At 37.7% G+C, this 13,472-nt stretch overlaps 1 long non-coding RNA gene across 1 annotated transcript; it reads left to right on the top strand.

The window, feature by feature from the left end:
- Positions 1-263: 263 nt before the first annotated feature.
- LOC130682719 (uncharacterized) lies at positions 264-12,866 on the top strand. The gene is made up of 3 exons (XR_008996011.1): positions 264-430; positions 11,841-11,951; positions 12,780-12,866. It is a non-coding gene; the product is annotated as an uncharacterized LOC130682719 (long non-coding RNA).
- Positions 12,867-13,472: the final 606 nt, after the last annotated feature.

Below are 13,472 nucleotides of genomic sequence, written 5' to 3'. Positions count from 1 at the left end.
TGGGACTCTGCTTAATTGGATCTTGTGTTCTTACTTGAAAGTAAGAAGTAGCACTAGATAACTTGTTAAAAACCTTCTTTCAATCTTGTAGCTCAGCAAAAATATTTGACAAGCTTTTGATAAAACTGGAGATACTTAATTTTCATCTAGACCTCTGGGAACAAGATGATCCATCTAGAAATTAATCCATTCATTTACATATTCTTTTGAGTTCTTATTTTTCTCTCATTTTTTTTAATTTTCCTTTTTTATTCTGCAGATTATTCTAATGCATAACCAACATTGAGAACCTCTTCCATAAGTATCTTCTAACTCCTAAATGGATTAGTGCCCAACTGGGCATTTGTGTCCATCAGAGTCTCCTAGCCACATGGTTCATCTCAAGAAAATAAGTGCTAAACTTAGGAAGAACCTAGAGCAACTACCTAAGGTAAAGATGATGACAAAGAACAACAATGAAAACTTCAGTAGGAAAATGAGGATGGGTAATGTAAGGCAATTTCAGACATCTTAAATGTCCAAAGTGGTTATGACTTAAAAACTAGGACTGAGGTATATTTTACAGTATTGAAGTTAGGATCTGATGCAGTCCAGCTAATTAATCAAGATCATCAATTTATGCAAGATAAGGGAAGTCCATGGGAAGAATACAACCCAGGTATAGATCTGGAAAGTCTTCAAGAAAATAGGACAGGTTCTAATCAGAGGGCTGGTCGACCTCGACCTGGCTTGATGTCTCTGAAGGGTTGATAGTAAGTCTCCATTAGAGTTTTCCTATGTTAAAAGCACTGTAGATGGGAAACTATGTGTGTAGGGGTGAGGAGTTCACATTAGATTTGGGAAAACATTTTCTAAATTAGTTCTAAAATGTCAGAGAGAGGACCTTAATTAGATTTTGTTGTTTCAGCCCTAGAGCAAGAAAGTTTCTAAACTCTATTATTTAACACAACAATTTATTTCTTTTGAACGTCTCACGTCATGAAGTCTAGCTGAATATTTTCCATTTATCTCCCCTCATCTGGAATCCTCACTTGCTTGTCCTAGTTCAGAGCCTTATTATCTCCAGTCTGAATTATAACTCCAGCTTTCTCACTGGGTCCGCTTTGTCTATTCTCTTCCTCTTGAAGCCCAGTTCACTAGAAGCAAATATGAGATACGGCTTGAAACTTTCAGCTTCTTTCTGTCTACCTACAGGGCAGATATCTTCTGCAATGTGTGACTGGTCATTACTATCTCGCTGCTTTTTTGTTTTTTTATTAAGGTGTCATTGATATACACTCTTACGAAGGTTTCAAATGAAAAATATTGTAGTTATTACATTCACCCATATTATCAAGTCCTTGCCATACCCCACTGAAGTCACTGTCCATCAGTGTAGTAAGATGCCACAAAATCACTACCTGTCTTCTATGTGCTACACTTTCTTCCCTGTGAACCCAAACGTACCATATGCACCCCTATGTTTACTGCAGCACATAATACCGCTCAATCCCCTTCTCTCTCCCTCCGCAACCACCCTCCCCCACACCTCCCCTTTGGTAATGGCTAGTCCCTTCTTGGAGTCTGTGAGTCTGTTATTTGTTCCTTCAGTTTTGTTTCATTGTTATACTCCACAAATGAGGGAAATCATATGGTACTTGTCTTTCTCTGCCTAGCTTATTTCACTGAACATAATACCCTCTAGCTCCATCCATGTTGCAAATGGTAGGATTTGTTTTCTTCTCATGGTTGAATAGTATTGCATTGTGTATATGTACCACATCTTCTTTATCCATTCATCTACTGATGGACACTTAGGTTGCTTCCATGTCTTGGCTATTGTAAATAGTGCTGCAGTAAACATAGGGGTGCATGTCTTTTTGAATCTGAGATCTTGCTTTCTTTGGGTAAATTCCTAGGAGTGGAATTTCCAGGTCAAATGGTATTTCTATTTATAGTTTTTTGAGGAGTCTCCATATTGCATTCCACAATGGTTGAACTAATTTACATTCCCACCAGCAGTGTAGGAGGGTTCCCCTTTCACCAGTTCCTTGCCACCATTTGTTGTTTCTAGTCTTTTCGATGTTGGCCATCCTAACTGGTGTGGGGTGATATTTCATTCTGGTTTTAATTTGCATTTCCCTGATAATCAGCAGTGTGGAGCATCTTCTTATGTGCCTCTTGGCCATATGAGTTTCTTCTTTGGAGAGGTGTCTGGTCAGACCCTCTGTCGGTATTTTAATTGGGTTATTTGCTTTTTGGTTGTTGATGTGTGTGAATTATTTATGTATTTTGGACATTAACCCCTTGTCGGATAACTCATTTACAAATATATTCTCCCATACTGTAGAATGCCTTTTTGTTCTATTGACAGTGTCCTTTGCTGTACAGAAACCTTTTTAGTTTGATGTAGTCCCATTTGTTCATTTTTACTTTTGCTCCCTTGCCTGAGGAGATGAGTTCAGGAAAAAGTTGCTCATGTTTATATTCAAGATAATTTTGCCTATGTTTTCTTCCAATAGTTTTATGGTCTCATGACTTACATTCAGGTCTTTGATGCATTTTGAGTTTACTTTTATGTATGGAGTTAGACAGTAATCCTGATTCATTCTATTACATGTAGCTGTTCAGTTTTGCCAACACCAGTTGTTGAAGAGGCTGTTATTTCCCTATTGTATATCCAGGGCTCCTTTATCATATATTAATTGACCATAAATGCTTGGGTTTATATCTGAGCTCTCTATTCTTTTCCATTGATCTATGGGTCTGTTCTTGTGCCAGTGCCAAATTGTCTTGACTACTAAGGCTTTGTAGTAGAGCTTGAGGTTGGGAAGCATAATCCCCCCAGCTTTATTCTTCCTTCTCAGGATTGCTTGGCTATTTGGAGTCTTTTGTGGTTCCATATGAATTTTGGAACTATTTGCTCTAGTTTGTTGAAGAATGCTGTTGGTATTTTGATAGGGATTGCATTGAATCTATAGATAGCTTTAGACAGGATGGCCATTTTGACAATATTAATTCTTTGTATCCATGAGCACAGGATGTATTTCCATTTATTGGTATCTTATTTAATTTCTCTCAGTGTCTTGTAGTTTTCAGAATATAGGTCTTTCATGTCCTTGGTTAGGTTATTCCTAAGTATTTTATTCTTTTTGATGCAATTATGAATGGAACTATTTTCCTTATTTCTCTTCTGTTAGTTCATCATTAGTATATAGGAATGCAACATATATCTGTGTATTGATTTTGTATCCTGCAACTTTGCTGAATTCAGTTATTAGTTCTAATTGTTTGGGGTGGATTCTTTAGGGATTTTTTGTATACAGTATCATGTCATCTGCAAACAGTGACAGTTTAACTTTTTCCTTACCAATCTGGATGCCTTTTATTTCTTTGTGTTGTCTGATTGCCATGGCTAGGACCTCCAGTAGTAAGTTGAATAAAAGCAGGGAGAGTGGGCATCCTTGTCTTGTTCCCTATCTTAAAGGAAAAGCTTTCAGCTTCTCACTGTTAAGTATAATGTTGGCTGTGGGTTTGTCATATATGGCCTTTATTATGTTGAGGTACTTGCCCTCTAAACTCTTTGTGTTGAGAGTTTTTATCAGGAATGGGTGTTGAATTTTGTTGAATGTTTTTCAGCATCTATGGAGATGATCATGTGGTTTTTGTCCTTCTTTTTTCTATATATGGTATATAATGTTGAAGGAATTTCAAATATTGTACCATCCTTCTATACGTGGAATAAATCCTACTTGATCATATGGATGACTTTATTGATGTGTTTTTGAATTTGAATTGCTAATATTTTGTTGAGAATTTTTGTATCTATGTTCATCAGGGATATTGTTCTGTAATTTCTTTTTTTGTGATGTCTTTGTTTGGTTTTGATATTAGAGTGATGCTGGCCTTATAGAATGAGTTTGGAAGTATTCCCTCCTCTTGTACTTTTTGGAAAACTTTAAGGAGGATGAGTATTAGATCTTCACTAAATGTTTGTTAAAACTTAGCTGTGAAGCCATCTGATACAGGGATTTTGTTCTTAGGTAGTTGTTTAATTACCAATTCAATTTTGTTGCTGGTAATTGTTCTGTTCATATTTTCTGTTTCTTCCTGGGTAAGCCTTGGAAAACTGTACTTTTCTAGAAAGTTCTCTGTTTCTTCTAGGTTATCCAGTTTGTTAGCATATAATTTTTCATAGTATTCTCTAATAATTCTTTGTATTTCTATCGTGTCCATCATGATTTTTCCATTCTCATTTCTGATTCTGTTTATCTGTGTAGACTCTCTTCTTGATAAGTCTGGATAGGAGTGTATCTATTTTGTCTATTTTCTCAAAGAACCAGCTCCCGTTTTCATTGATTCTTTGTATTTTTTTATTCTTCTCAATTTTATTTATTTCTGTTCTGACCTTTATTATGTCACTCCTTCTCCTGACTTTGGGTCTCATTTGTTCTTCTTTTTCTAATTTCATTAGCTGTGAGTTTAGACTATTCACATGGGATTGTTCTTTCCTGAAGTAAACCTGTATTGCAATATACTTCCCTCTTAGCACAGCCTTCGCTGCGTCCCACAGATTTTGCAATGTTATTGTTGTTTTTTTTTTCACATATATTGCTTGATATCTGTTTTTATTAGATCATTGATCCATTGATTATTTAGGAACCTTTTGTTAAGCCTCCATGTATTTGTGGGCTTTTTTCTTTTCTTTGCATAATTTATTTCTAGTTTTATAACTTTGTAGTCTTAGTATCTGGTTGGTACAAATTCAATCTTTGTGAATTTACTGAGGCTCTTTTTGTGGCCTAGTGTATGATCTATTCTTGAAAATGTTCCATGTGCCCTTGAGAAGAAAGTGTATCTTGTTGCTTTTGGATGGAGAGTCCTGTAGCTGTCTGTTAGGTCCATCTGTTCTAATGTGTTGTTCAGTGCCTCTGTCTCCTTACTTATTTTCTGTCTGGTTGATTTGTCCTTTGAAGTGAGTTATGTGTTGAAGTCTCCTAAAATGAATGTATTGCATTCTGTTTCAACCTTTAATTCTTTTAGTATTTGTTTCACATATGTAGGTACTCCTATGTTGGGTGGATAGGTATTTCTAATGGTTATATCCTCTTGTTGGACTGACCCCTTTATTGTTATGTAACATCATTCTTTGTCTCTTGTTACTTTCTTTGTTTTGAAGTCTATTTTGTCTGATTCAAGTACTGCAACTCTGACTTTTTTCTCCTTACTATGCATGAAATATCTTTTTCCATTCCTTCACTTTTAGTCTGTTTATGTCTTTGGGTTTAACGTGAGTCTCCTGTAGGCTGCATAAAGACAGGTCTTGTTTTTTTTATCCATTCAGGGACTCTATGCCTTTTGATTGGTGCATTCAGACTGTTTACATTTAGGGTGATCATTGATAGGTATGTACTTATTACCATTCCAGGCTTTAAATTTGTGGTTACAAAATGTTCAATGGTAACTTCTTTACTATCCAACAGTCTAACTCAACTCTCTTACTATGCTATTAGAATCTGAAGGTCCTTTTTTTTAGCCTCCTTTTTCTTCCTCCTCCATTCTTTGTATATTAGGTATTATGTGTACTCTTTGTCTAACCCTTGACTGATTTTGTGGGTTGTTGATTTGATTTTACATCTGCTCAGTAATTAATTGGTCTACTTTCTTTACTGTGGTTTAGTTTTCTCTAGTGACATCTCTTTAGCCTTAGGAACACTTCCATCTATAGCAGTCCCTCCAAAATACACTGTAAAGATGGTTTGGGGAGGTAAATTCTCTCAGCTTTTCCTTATCTGGAAATTGTTTAATCCCTCTTTCAAATTTAAATGATAATCTTGGCAGGTTCAGTATTCTTGGTTTGAGCCCTTCTGCTTCATTGTATTAAATATATCATGCCAATCCCTTCTGCTGTGTAAAGTTTCTGCTGAGATGTCTGATGGTAGCCTGATGGGTTTGCCTTTATATGTGATCTATTTTCTCTCTCTGGCTCCTTTTAATAATTTGTCCATGTCCTTGATCTTTTCCATTTTAATTACTATATGTCTTGGTGTTGTCTTCCTTGGGTCCCTGGTGTTGGGAGATCTGTGCACCTCCATGGCCTGAAAGACTATCTCCTCCCCCAGATTGGGGAATTTCTCAGCAATTACCTCCTCAAAGACACTTTCTATCTCTTTTTCTCTGTCTTCTTCTTCTGGTACCCCTATAATGCAAATATTGTTATGTTTGGGTTGGTCACACAGTTCTCTCAATATTCTTTCATTCCTAGAGACCATTTTTACTCTCTGTGCCTCAGCTTCTTTGTATTTCTGTTCTCTAATTTTGATTTCATTTACCATATCCTCTACTTCATCTATTGTGTTTTTATGTCCTTCTATTTTATGTTTTTCATTTCAGATACTGAATTGTTCAATATTTATATCTCATTCCTGAATTCCTACCTGGGCAGAGTGCACCTGGACAATTTTGTCCACCTGTCCCTTCTCCTGAGCTGCAAGGCCTGTGCAATCCTTGCCCCTTTAGCAGCCCTCTCGCTGTTAGGAAGTCTCCCAGACTGCCCACATTTATTTTGTCCCAGAGTGGACGGTTGTGGATATGCCTTCTTAATTATTTTTCTGTAGCTCCATGAGCATGTTTATAATTTTTATTTTGAAATCTCTTTTAAGAAGATTGATGAGTTCAGTTTCACTTGGCCCTCTTTCTGGTGTTTGTGGGATTTTGAGTTGAACCAGGTTCCTTTGACATTTAATATTTGTGGGTGACACCCTCTAGTACCCAGAAGTTATACCCTCTATTGCTGTTCATCCCCTGGAGCTATGGTGGTGGTCACAAGTGAGTGGCACTGGTGCCTGTCAGCAGGAAAGAGCTTTTTCCTGCTTCCTGGCTGCAGTGCCTGCCTCCAGTGCCAGGGTCAATGGGCTGAGCATGCTGGAAGAAGTCTCTGTGCTTCGCTCTTATAGCTGCTGTAGGTGGGGCCTCCCTCTAGCTGGCCTGGTATAATGGTGGGGCAGCTGTTTTGCGAGCTGGTGCCAGTGGGAAGAAGGTGCAGCAGGCTGCGTATCATGGTGGGGGGCCTAGAGCTGCATAGCTAGCCAGGGGGATGGAGCGCCTGTAGCTCCTGAAAGTTCCCAACCTGTTGGACAGACTGTGCCCAGACAATTTTGTCCACCTATCCTTTCTCCTGAGCAGTTTGCTCTGTGTAACCCTTGCCCCTTTAGCAGCCCTCTAGCTGTTAGGAAGTCTCTCAGACTGCCCACCTTTCTTTTGTCCCAGAGCTGCCAGTTGTGGATATGCATTTCCAGAAGCGGCTGAAATCTCAGTCTCTCCAAGTACTCAACCTGTCTTAGCTTTCCAACCCCACTAATATCCAGAGCATGATATAATGTAGGTTCGTGCTCCCAGAGAAGGTCTCCAGGGCTGTGTGTTCAGGAGTCCTAGGCCTCCACCCCTTCCCCACTCCATTTCTCTTCCTCCTCCTGGTGAGCTTGGGTGGGGGAAGGACTTTGAGGTCTACTCTTTTCCCCAGGTGGAGGCAGTCTGCTGCAGCCTTCTTTCCTGTTGCTCTTTCAGGATTAGATGTATTTGCTATATTTTCATATTATATGTGGTTTTGGGAGGAGGTTTCTGTCTCACCTCTCACACCACCATCCCATCTGGCTGCTTTTTAAAACTCTCTTTCCTGGGCCGTGTTTAAAGTGCCCATTGCCAATCAGGCACATCCACTTGATTATTTATTTTTAATAATCCATGTTGACATGGCAAGTGAAGGATGAAAAAAGTAATACCCCAAGTTTTAATGGGGAAACCAAGGCCTCTGGAGATTAAGACTAGTGCTTCCAGCTATAGATGGGTCAGCCCCTTCTTGTGTCACAGCAGTAGGCCTTCCCAAGTCATCCATGAACCCCTCAGGGCCAGGGAGGCTACTGCCCTTCCAGCCCATTTGGGTCATTTTTAATGACTAGTTGCAGCACCTCTCACTCAGCCCATTTTCTCTAAGGAGGTGAAGAAGGGATATTGTTAAATTCACCAAGTCTATGAGGGATGAGCCTAGATGCCTTTTGGGACTGATCCCCAACTTATAGAAAAAACACTTTCATCAAACCCCCACTTCATGAAAGGTTAATTACTTACATTGAATCAATAGAAAATGCAGGACTCTTTGAGTTACTGAAGAAGAGATAAATCTCTATTGATACTGACTCAAAAAGACAACCTAAAAGAATTCTGCTCCCTGCAGGAGGAGACATTGGGTGTCAGCCATGCTGCCTCACTACACAGTGATGATCCGCAGATGCAGGGACATGGAGTTGTTCAGGGAAAGGTATGAAGAAATAGTCAGTGAAAAAATTTTATGTTAATACCTACTCTATCTACTTTATATTTCATGGGTGCTAGTCTACTTTCCTAGTAGTCTTATTAAGCAAACTGAAATTGACTACTATATTGATCATCTTTTCTCCCCCCATCACATTGCTCTATATGTTTGTATCACCATCTGACACCATTGAATAGCTCTTGTTGAATCAAAACTCAGTAGAGACAAAATTATACTTTATTCATCTCCCAAATTCAGACACCTGAGGAAAACTTACAAAGTATACCAAAATTTGTACACTGGCTGATTACATATTTTGTTTCAAATAGGAAAACAAAATTCCCTTCTGATTAGGTCATCCTTCCTTTCACCCTATCTGTGGAAAGAATATGCTATCTAGGAGACCCTAGTATGTATTTTGATTCACTAATTTTTTTTCATATTACATTAACAAATGGCAATCTGGTTGTATACATTATTTTCTATATGTGTTAATCTGATCATACCCCTACCTCTACTGCAACCATCTTTCAGATTTCCTCTCAAATTCACTTATATTTTGAATAGTTTTAAGAAAATTTAGTAGTTTAATGAAGGTAAAAACTAAACTGACGTGCTTTCTTGATTCTTAAGAGCTGCATTATTTGGATGTTATAGACTTTCTATTATTTGAATACCAAAGTACAACATCTGTATTACTTTCCAATGATGGTTGTTTATATATGTGCAGATATTCCCAATTTGATCCTCAAATGGATGTTATGAAAGTAGCAGAGCAGATGTCAGTCCTATTTTCCAGACAAGCAAACCAAGACTTAGATGAACTTGAAGGATTTGCCTAAAGTCACTAAGTAGTGGAAAACCAGTCTTACAAGATCAGGGTTAGGCCATCAAAGTACCCCTGTGTATCAGTAGGGCTTTCGGTTTACAAGTTCTAAGGAGGGCTTTTTAGGCAGTAGACATGAATTTGACATTTAATATGAATGAACTGGAGAAGTGTCACAGGACTCTGATGAGTGAAATCACACGATTTCACATTTTGAAAGGATCATTCTGGCTGCTTTTGTGAGAATAGAATGCAGAGGGTGAAAAATAGGGACCTGTTAGCCGACCATTGCAATAACCTAGCTGAGTGATGAAGAGAGTTTGGACAAGCGAACTAAGCGGTAATGGTGGCGAGAAGTGATCTAACTGAATATATTTTAAAGAAATAAAGATTCACTGATAATCATGGGTCATGAGATAAAAGAAGAGTAAAACATGACAGCATTTCATGTGTGAGATGCACAAAGTATATAGTTACAGTAAGTGAAATGGGGGATAAGGCAGGTGGAAAACCTTTGGAAAGGCAGATTGGAATTTCAGGCTTAGACATGTGTTAGAAACATTTTTGGGCCTCTCAGTCAGGATGTTAAGTAGACAGCTGTCTATGTACAACCTAGAGTTCAGAGGAGAGGTCCACTTGGAAATACACATTTAAGAGTCATATTTGCTTTGCTCTTTTCTCTCTGCAGAACTTTCTCTGCTCCTCAGTTCACAGAGGGACTGTGTACCTCTTCCACTTACGAGGCAGCACAGACAGAGACTACAATCATTTGGTACCAATCCCAATTTACTGAACAGAAAACCTGATCAGCCCACTGTTCTTCAGGGTCTATACCCTGGCCTACTAGGTACAGGCAGGGAGTGATGCTGTGAGGCCGATGCATGGTCTAGCCCTGCAGGAGTGGTGGGTGGTTCCTGGACAAGACCACCTGCGGGTGACCACAACACACAACTCAGAACTTTTCAGGCCAGAAAGCTTAATATATTTCTGAGTTATAAAAAACCTAAATGCAACCAACTTTGATGGATGGAAGGAAATATCTGTTAAAGGACTATTAACAAAGTATAGACTCGTATGTTAATCCTTGAATTACATTGTCAAGAAATGTAAGGAAAAAAAATTGTAGAGAAAATAATCCAATCAACCATCACTAATATTGGCACAGGCAAAACAGTATCCTAATAGGAGATACTTTGTTATATTCAAATTTGATAACCAAATTAATATTAAAATTTGATCTGGTGATAATATTGAGACACATTAGTGTTTGCTATGTTCCAATTTGATAGCTAAATAATGAGTCTCAATATTGTCACCAGATCATTAAATCCTCACTAAATTTTACTTAAAATTAACTTCTAGTATAATTATTAAAATAAATTTTAAAATTTCTTTCTTATTTTGTCTATGCCCTCCACTCCCTTTTTTTTATTTTACTCATGATTCATGGAAAAGATGCATCTAATATTTATAAAAAATAAAATGATAAATCATTATGTGTACAGAATTAATTATTAAAATTCCTTATTTCCTTCTGTTAAAGGGCTGAATATTTATTCCATGTTAATGATGACCAAGGCTTATTTTTGATGTGAACACAACAACTATTTTGTGGATCAAACTCTCAGTGGTTTGGAGAATTATGTACCATAATTAATGAATAAAATCACCTGATGGTGTTGGTAATCATCAGATATCTAGTTGGTTAATGATAAGATTTCTGTTAAAGTTGCTATAAAAAATGAGAGTGCACTTGTCATTAATACCTCCAGTCCCCTTCCGAAAGTGGATATACAGATTTCTGTACAACATATCTTGTACCGTGTGGCCCCAACCATGTACCTGTTCTACAAGTGCACATTTCTTTGTCTCATCCAGATCTCTGAGGTGAGACCTAATAGGAAATATGTATTTTTAATAGGCTTCCCAAGGGGACTGTTTTGTACATTATAGTTCAAAAGTCATTTGCTGGGAGTCAATATACAGAATTTATTTACAAATTCAGTAAAAGCCACAAAACAAAAAAACAAAAACAAATGTGCCAAATGGTAAATGAGATGACAGGTTGCATTTCACAACCTTAAATGTTAGTGTGGAAAGAAGTGCAGGCATTACAATTGGAATGGGCAGAAAGCCAAGCTCATTAAAATTCTCCTGGCTCCCTGCCCAATTTCCCATGACCTGGTCATATTTTAAGCAATTCATCAATCAAGAATAAATATTTAGTGAGAGTGTGCATCATGCTCAAGGTGTGGTGTGGTTTCTTCTGGTCCCTGGACATATGGGCATATGTTATATTTGCATGATTGATTGTGCATAGATATCTCAGTATTTTGCTACCCTTTGGCAGGACGTGACCATCGCTACACCCAAATTATCCTCAACAGGCTACTTATGAAGGAAAGAAAATGCCCCAACTAAATGAATGAGTCAGGTTTAGATATTAGGCAAATCCATAGGCCCACTTTGAATACAGCTGAGACTTCAAATGAGTTCTGTGATGAACACTGAGAGCCTGGGTTTTGACAGCATTCTATGAGTATTTTTGTCACATTGACAGAAACCACCTACTTGAAACTATATATATACTTTTTTAAATTACTCCATGGGCCAGTTGAAGTTTAAAAAGTAAAGCATTTGCAATCCAATGATCTGGGTTCAAGTTTGACCGAGTGGTTCTAACCTGTCATCTTTAAAATGTAGACAATTCTGGGTTCCTTACAGGACTGCTGGGACAATGAGACGCTAATATGTTATTGGATCAAATAGTGAAAGCGTCTTGATGCTGTAAAAGCTGTACAAATATTATTTCAAATAATCGACTACTCATTTCAGGTAAACCCATGACTTAAAGATTAAAGCTTGTCACTTGCCCTGGGGTTTTGATAACATGCCCTGTGCAAACCATGGGAAGTCAGAAATTGGCGGGACTTTTGGCTCAATATGTAGGAATTTTCTGATGAGAAGCATAGGGCTGAGATCCAGTTAGGGTAGAAAACACCCAGCAAGCAACAGGCGAGTGTGATGCTAGGAATTTCTTGTGGAGTTTCACACCTTTGACTGCAGTATGTCCGTGACCATTCATTACAGTGATTTCATCCAACATTCTTGGGGTATTCCCTTGGTTTCTCTACGTTTATCTATAATTCACTACCAGTTACCACCCTGAGTGATTTACCAGCAGTCATTTATTTAATCTTCACAGCACCAATCTGAGAAACACTAAACTGGCCCCATTTTCATTAATGTGGAAAGTGAACTCCAGTAACAAGGAGTTGCTTGTTGATGGTTTCACAGAAAGGAAAAGATGAAACTTGAATTTAAAATAAGACCATCTTTGCTCTAGAACTCATACTGTGACGTACCTCATAATAATTCCTCCTAGGATTTTTAATTATTTTGAATGACATATTAAAAGACATGTTAATTATGCTCTTTGTTTACATTTTCACAAATGTCAAGTACTTAAAAAATTTTTATATTGAAATATTTTCAACAATTTAAATCAGATTCCTTATATACTGGGTTCTTAGCTCTAGATTTGGTTCTCAGAAATAACTCATTCTGCCCTTAGGGTAGGATAAATGGATAATGTATTTTGCATTTAATAATATTGACTTTTTAACATTTAAGAACTTTTAATATGTCTGCATCTACTTCCAGGGCCAAAGACTCCAGAGGCTACCCTTCCCTCTGAGCCTTATACTTGTCCCCCAAAATAGTATACAGGAGAGAAAATGTGGCAAGAAATCCGTTTCTCTGGAAAGTCAAGAGAAATGAGTGATCCAAGATGAGAAAAGGGACAGACAGCGAAAGACAATGAAGCAACTGGGTGAGTCCTGCTTGTCACAACATATAAACTCTGGTGTTAGTAGGCTAGAGGTAGTCCTGGCCTCCTAGCACTGGGAGTGCATGCCCAGCCTGCAGGGTCTCGACCACTTCCTCACAGCCTTTTAGTGGGATGAACCAATACAATCCAGTGTGCTGCTAAAGAAATGATGCACTCCTTCAAACAAACCAATATATTCTAAATATATTCTAAATATTCTTTCTACAATTGGACTGTTGACCTGAGTCCTGGTTCTGTTATTTAAATATTGAATTTTCTTAAAAAAGCTATTTAAAATGTTTATACCTAAGTGTCCTCATGAATGAAATAGGGGCTCATAATAATGCCTATGTCATTAGGTTATTGAGAAGAGCAATTGAGTTAATACCTGAAAAATGCATAAATGAACTAAAAGATGCTTGGCCCATAGTAAGTACTCAGTAATTTCTCTCTACTATTTTTATTACCTATTTTTGTCTGTTCTAGAAAGATGAACCTGGCACAATGCTTGGCACACAGATGATGCT

The sequence above is a fragment of the Manis pentadactyla genome, chromosome 2 (genome assembly GCF_030020395.1).
Source record: "Manis pentadactyla isolate mManPen7 chromosome 2, mManPen7.hap1, whole genome shotgun sequence".
Taxonomy (NCBI): Eukaryota; Metazoa; Chordata; class Mammalia; order Pholidota; family Manidae; genus Manis; species Manis pentadactyla.
The sequence above is the reverse complement of the archived record's forward strand: the minus strand, read 5'-3'. Positions and strand labels throughout refer to the sequence as shown.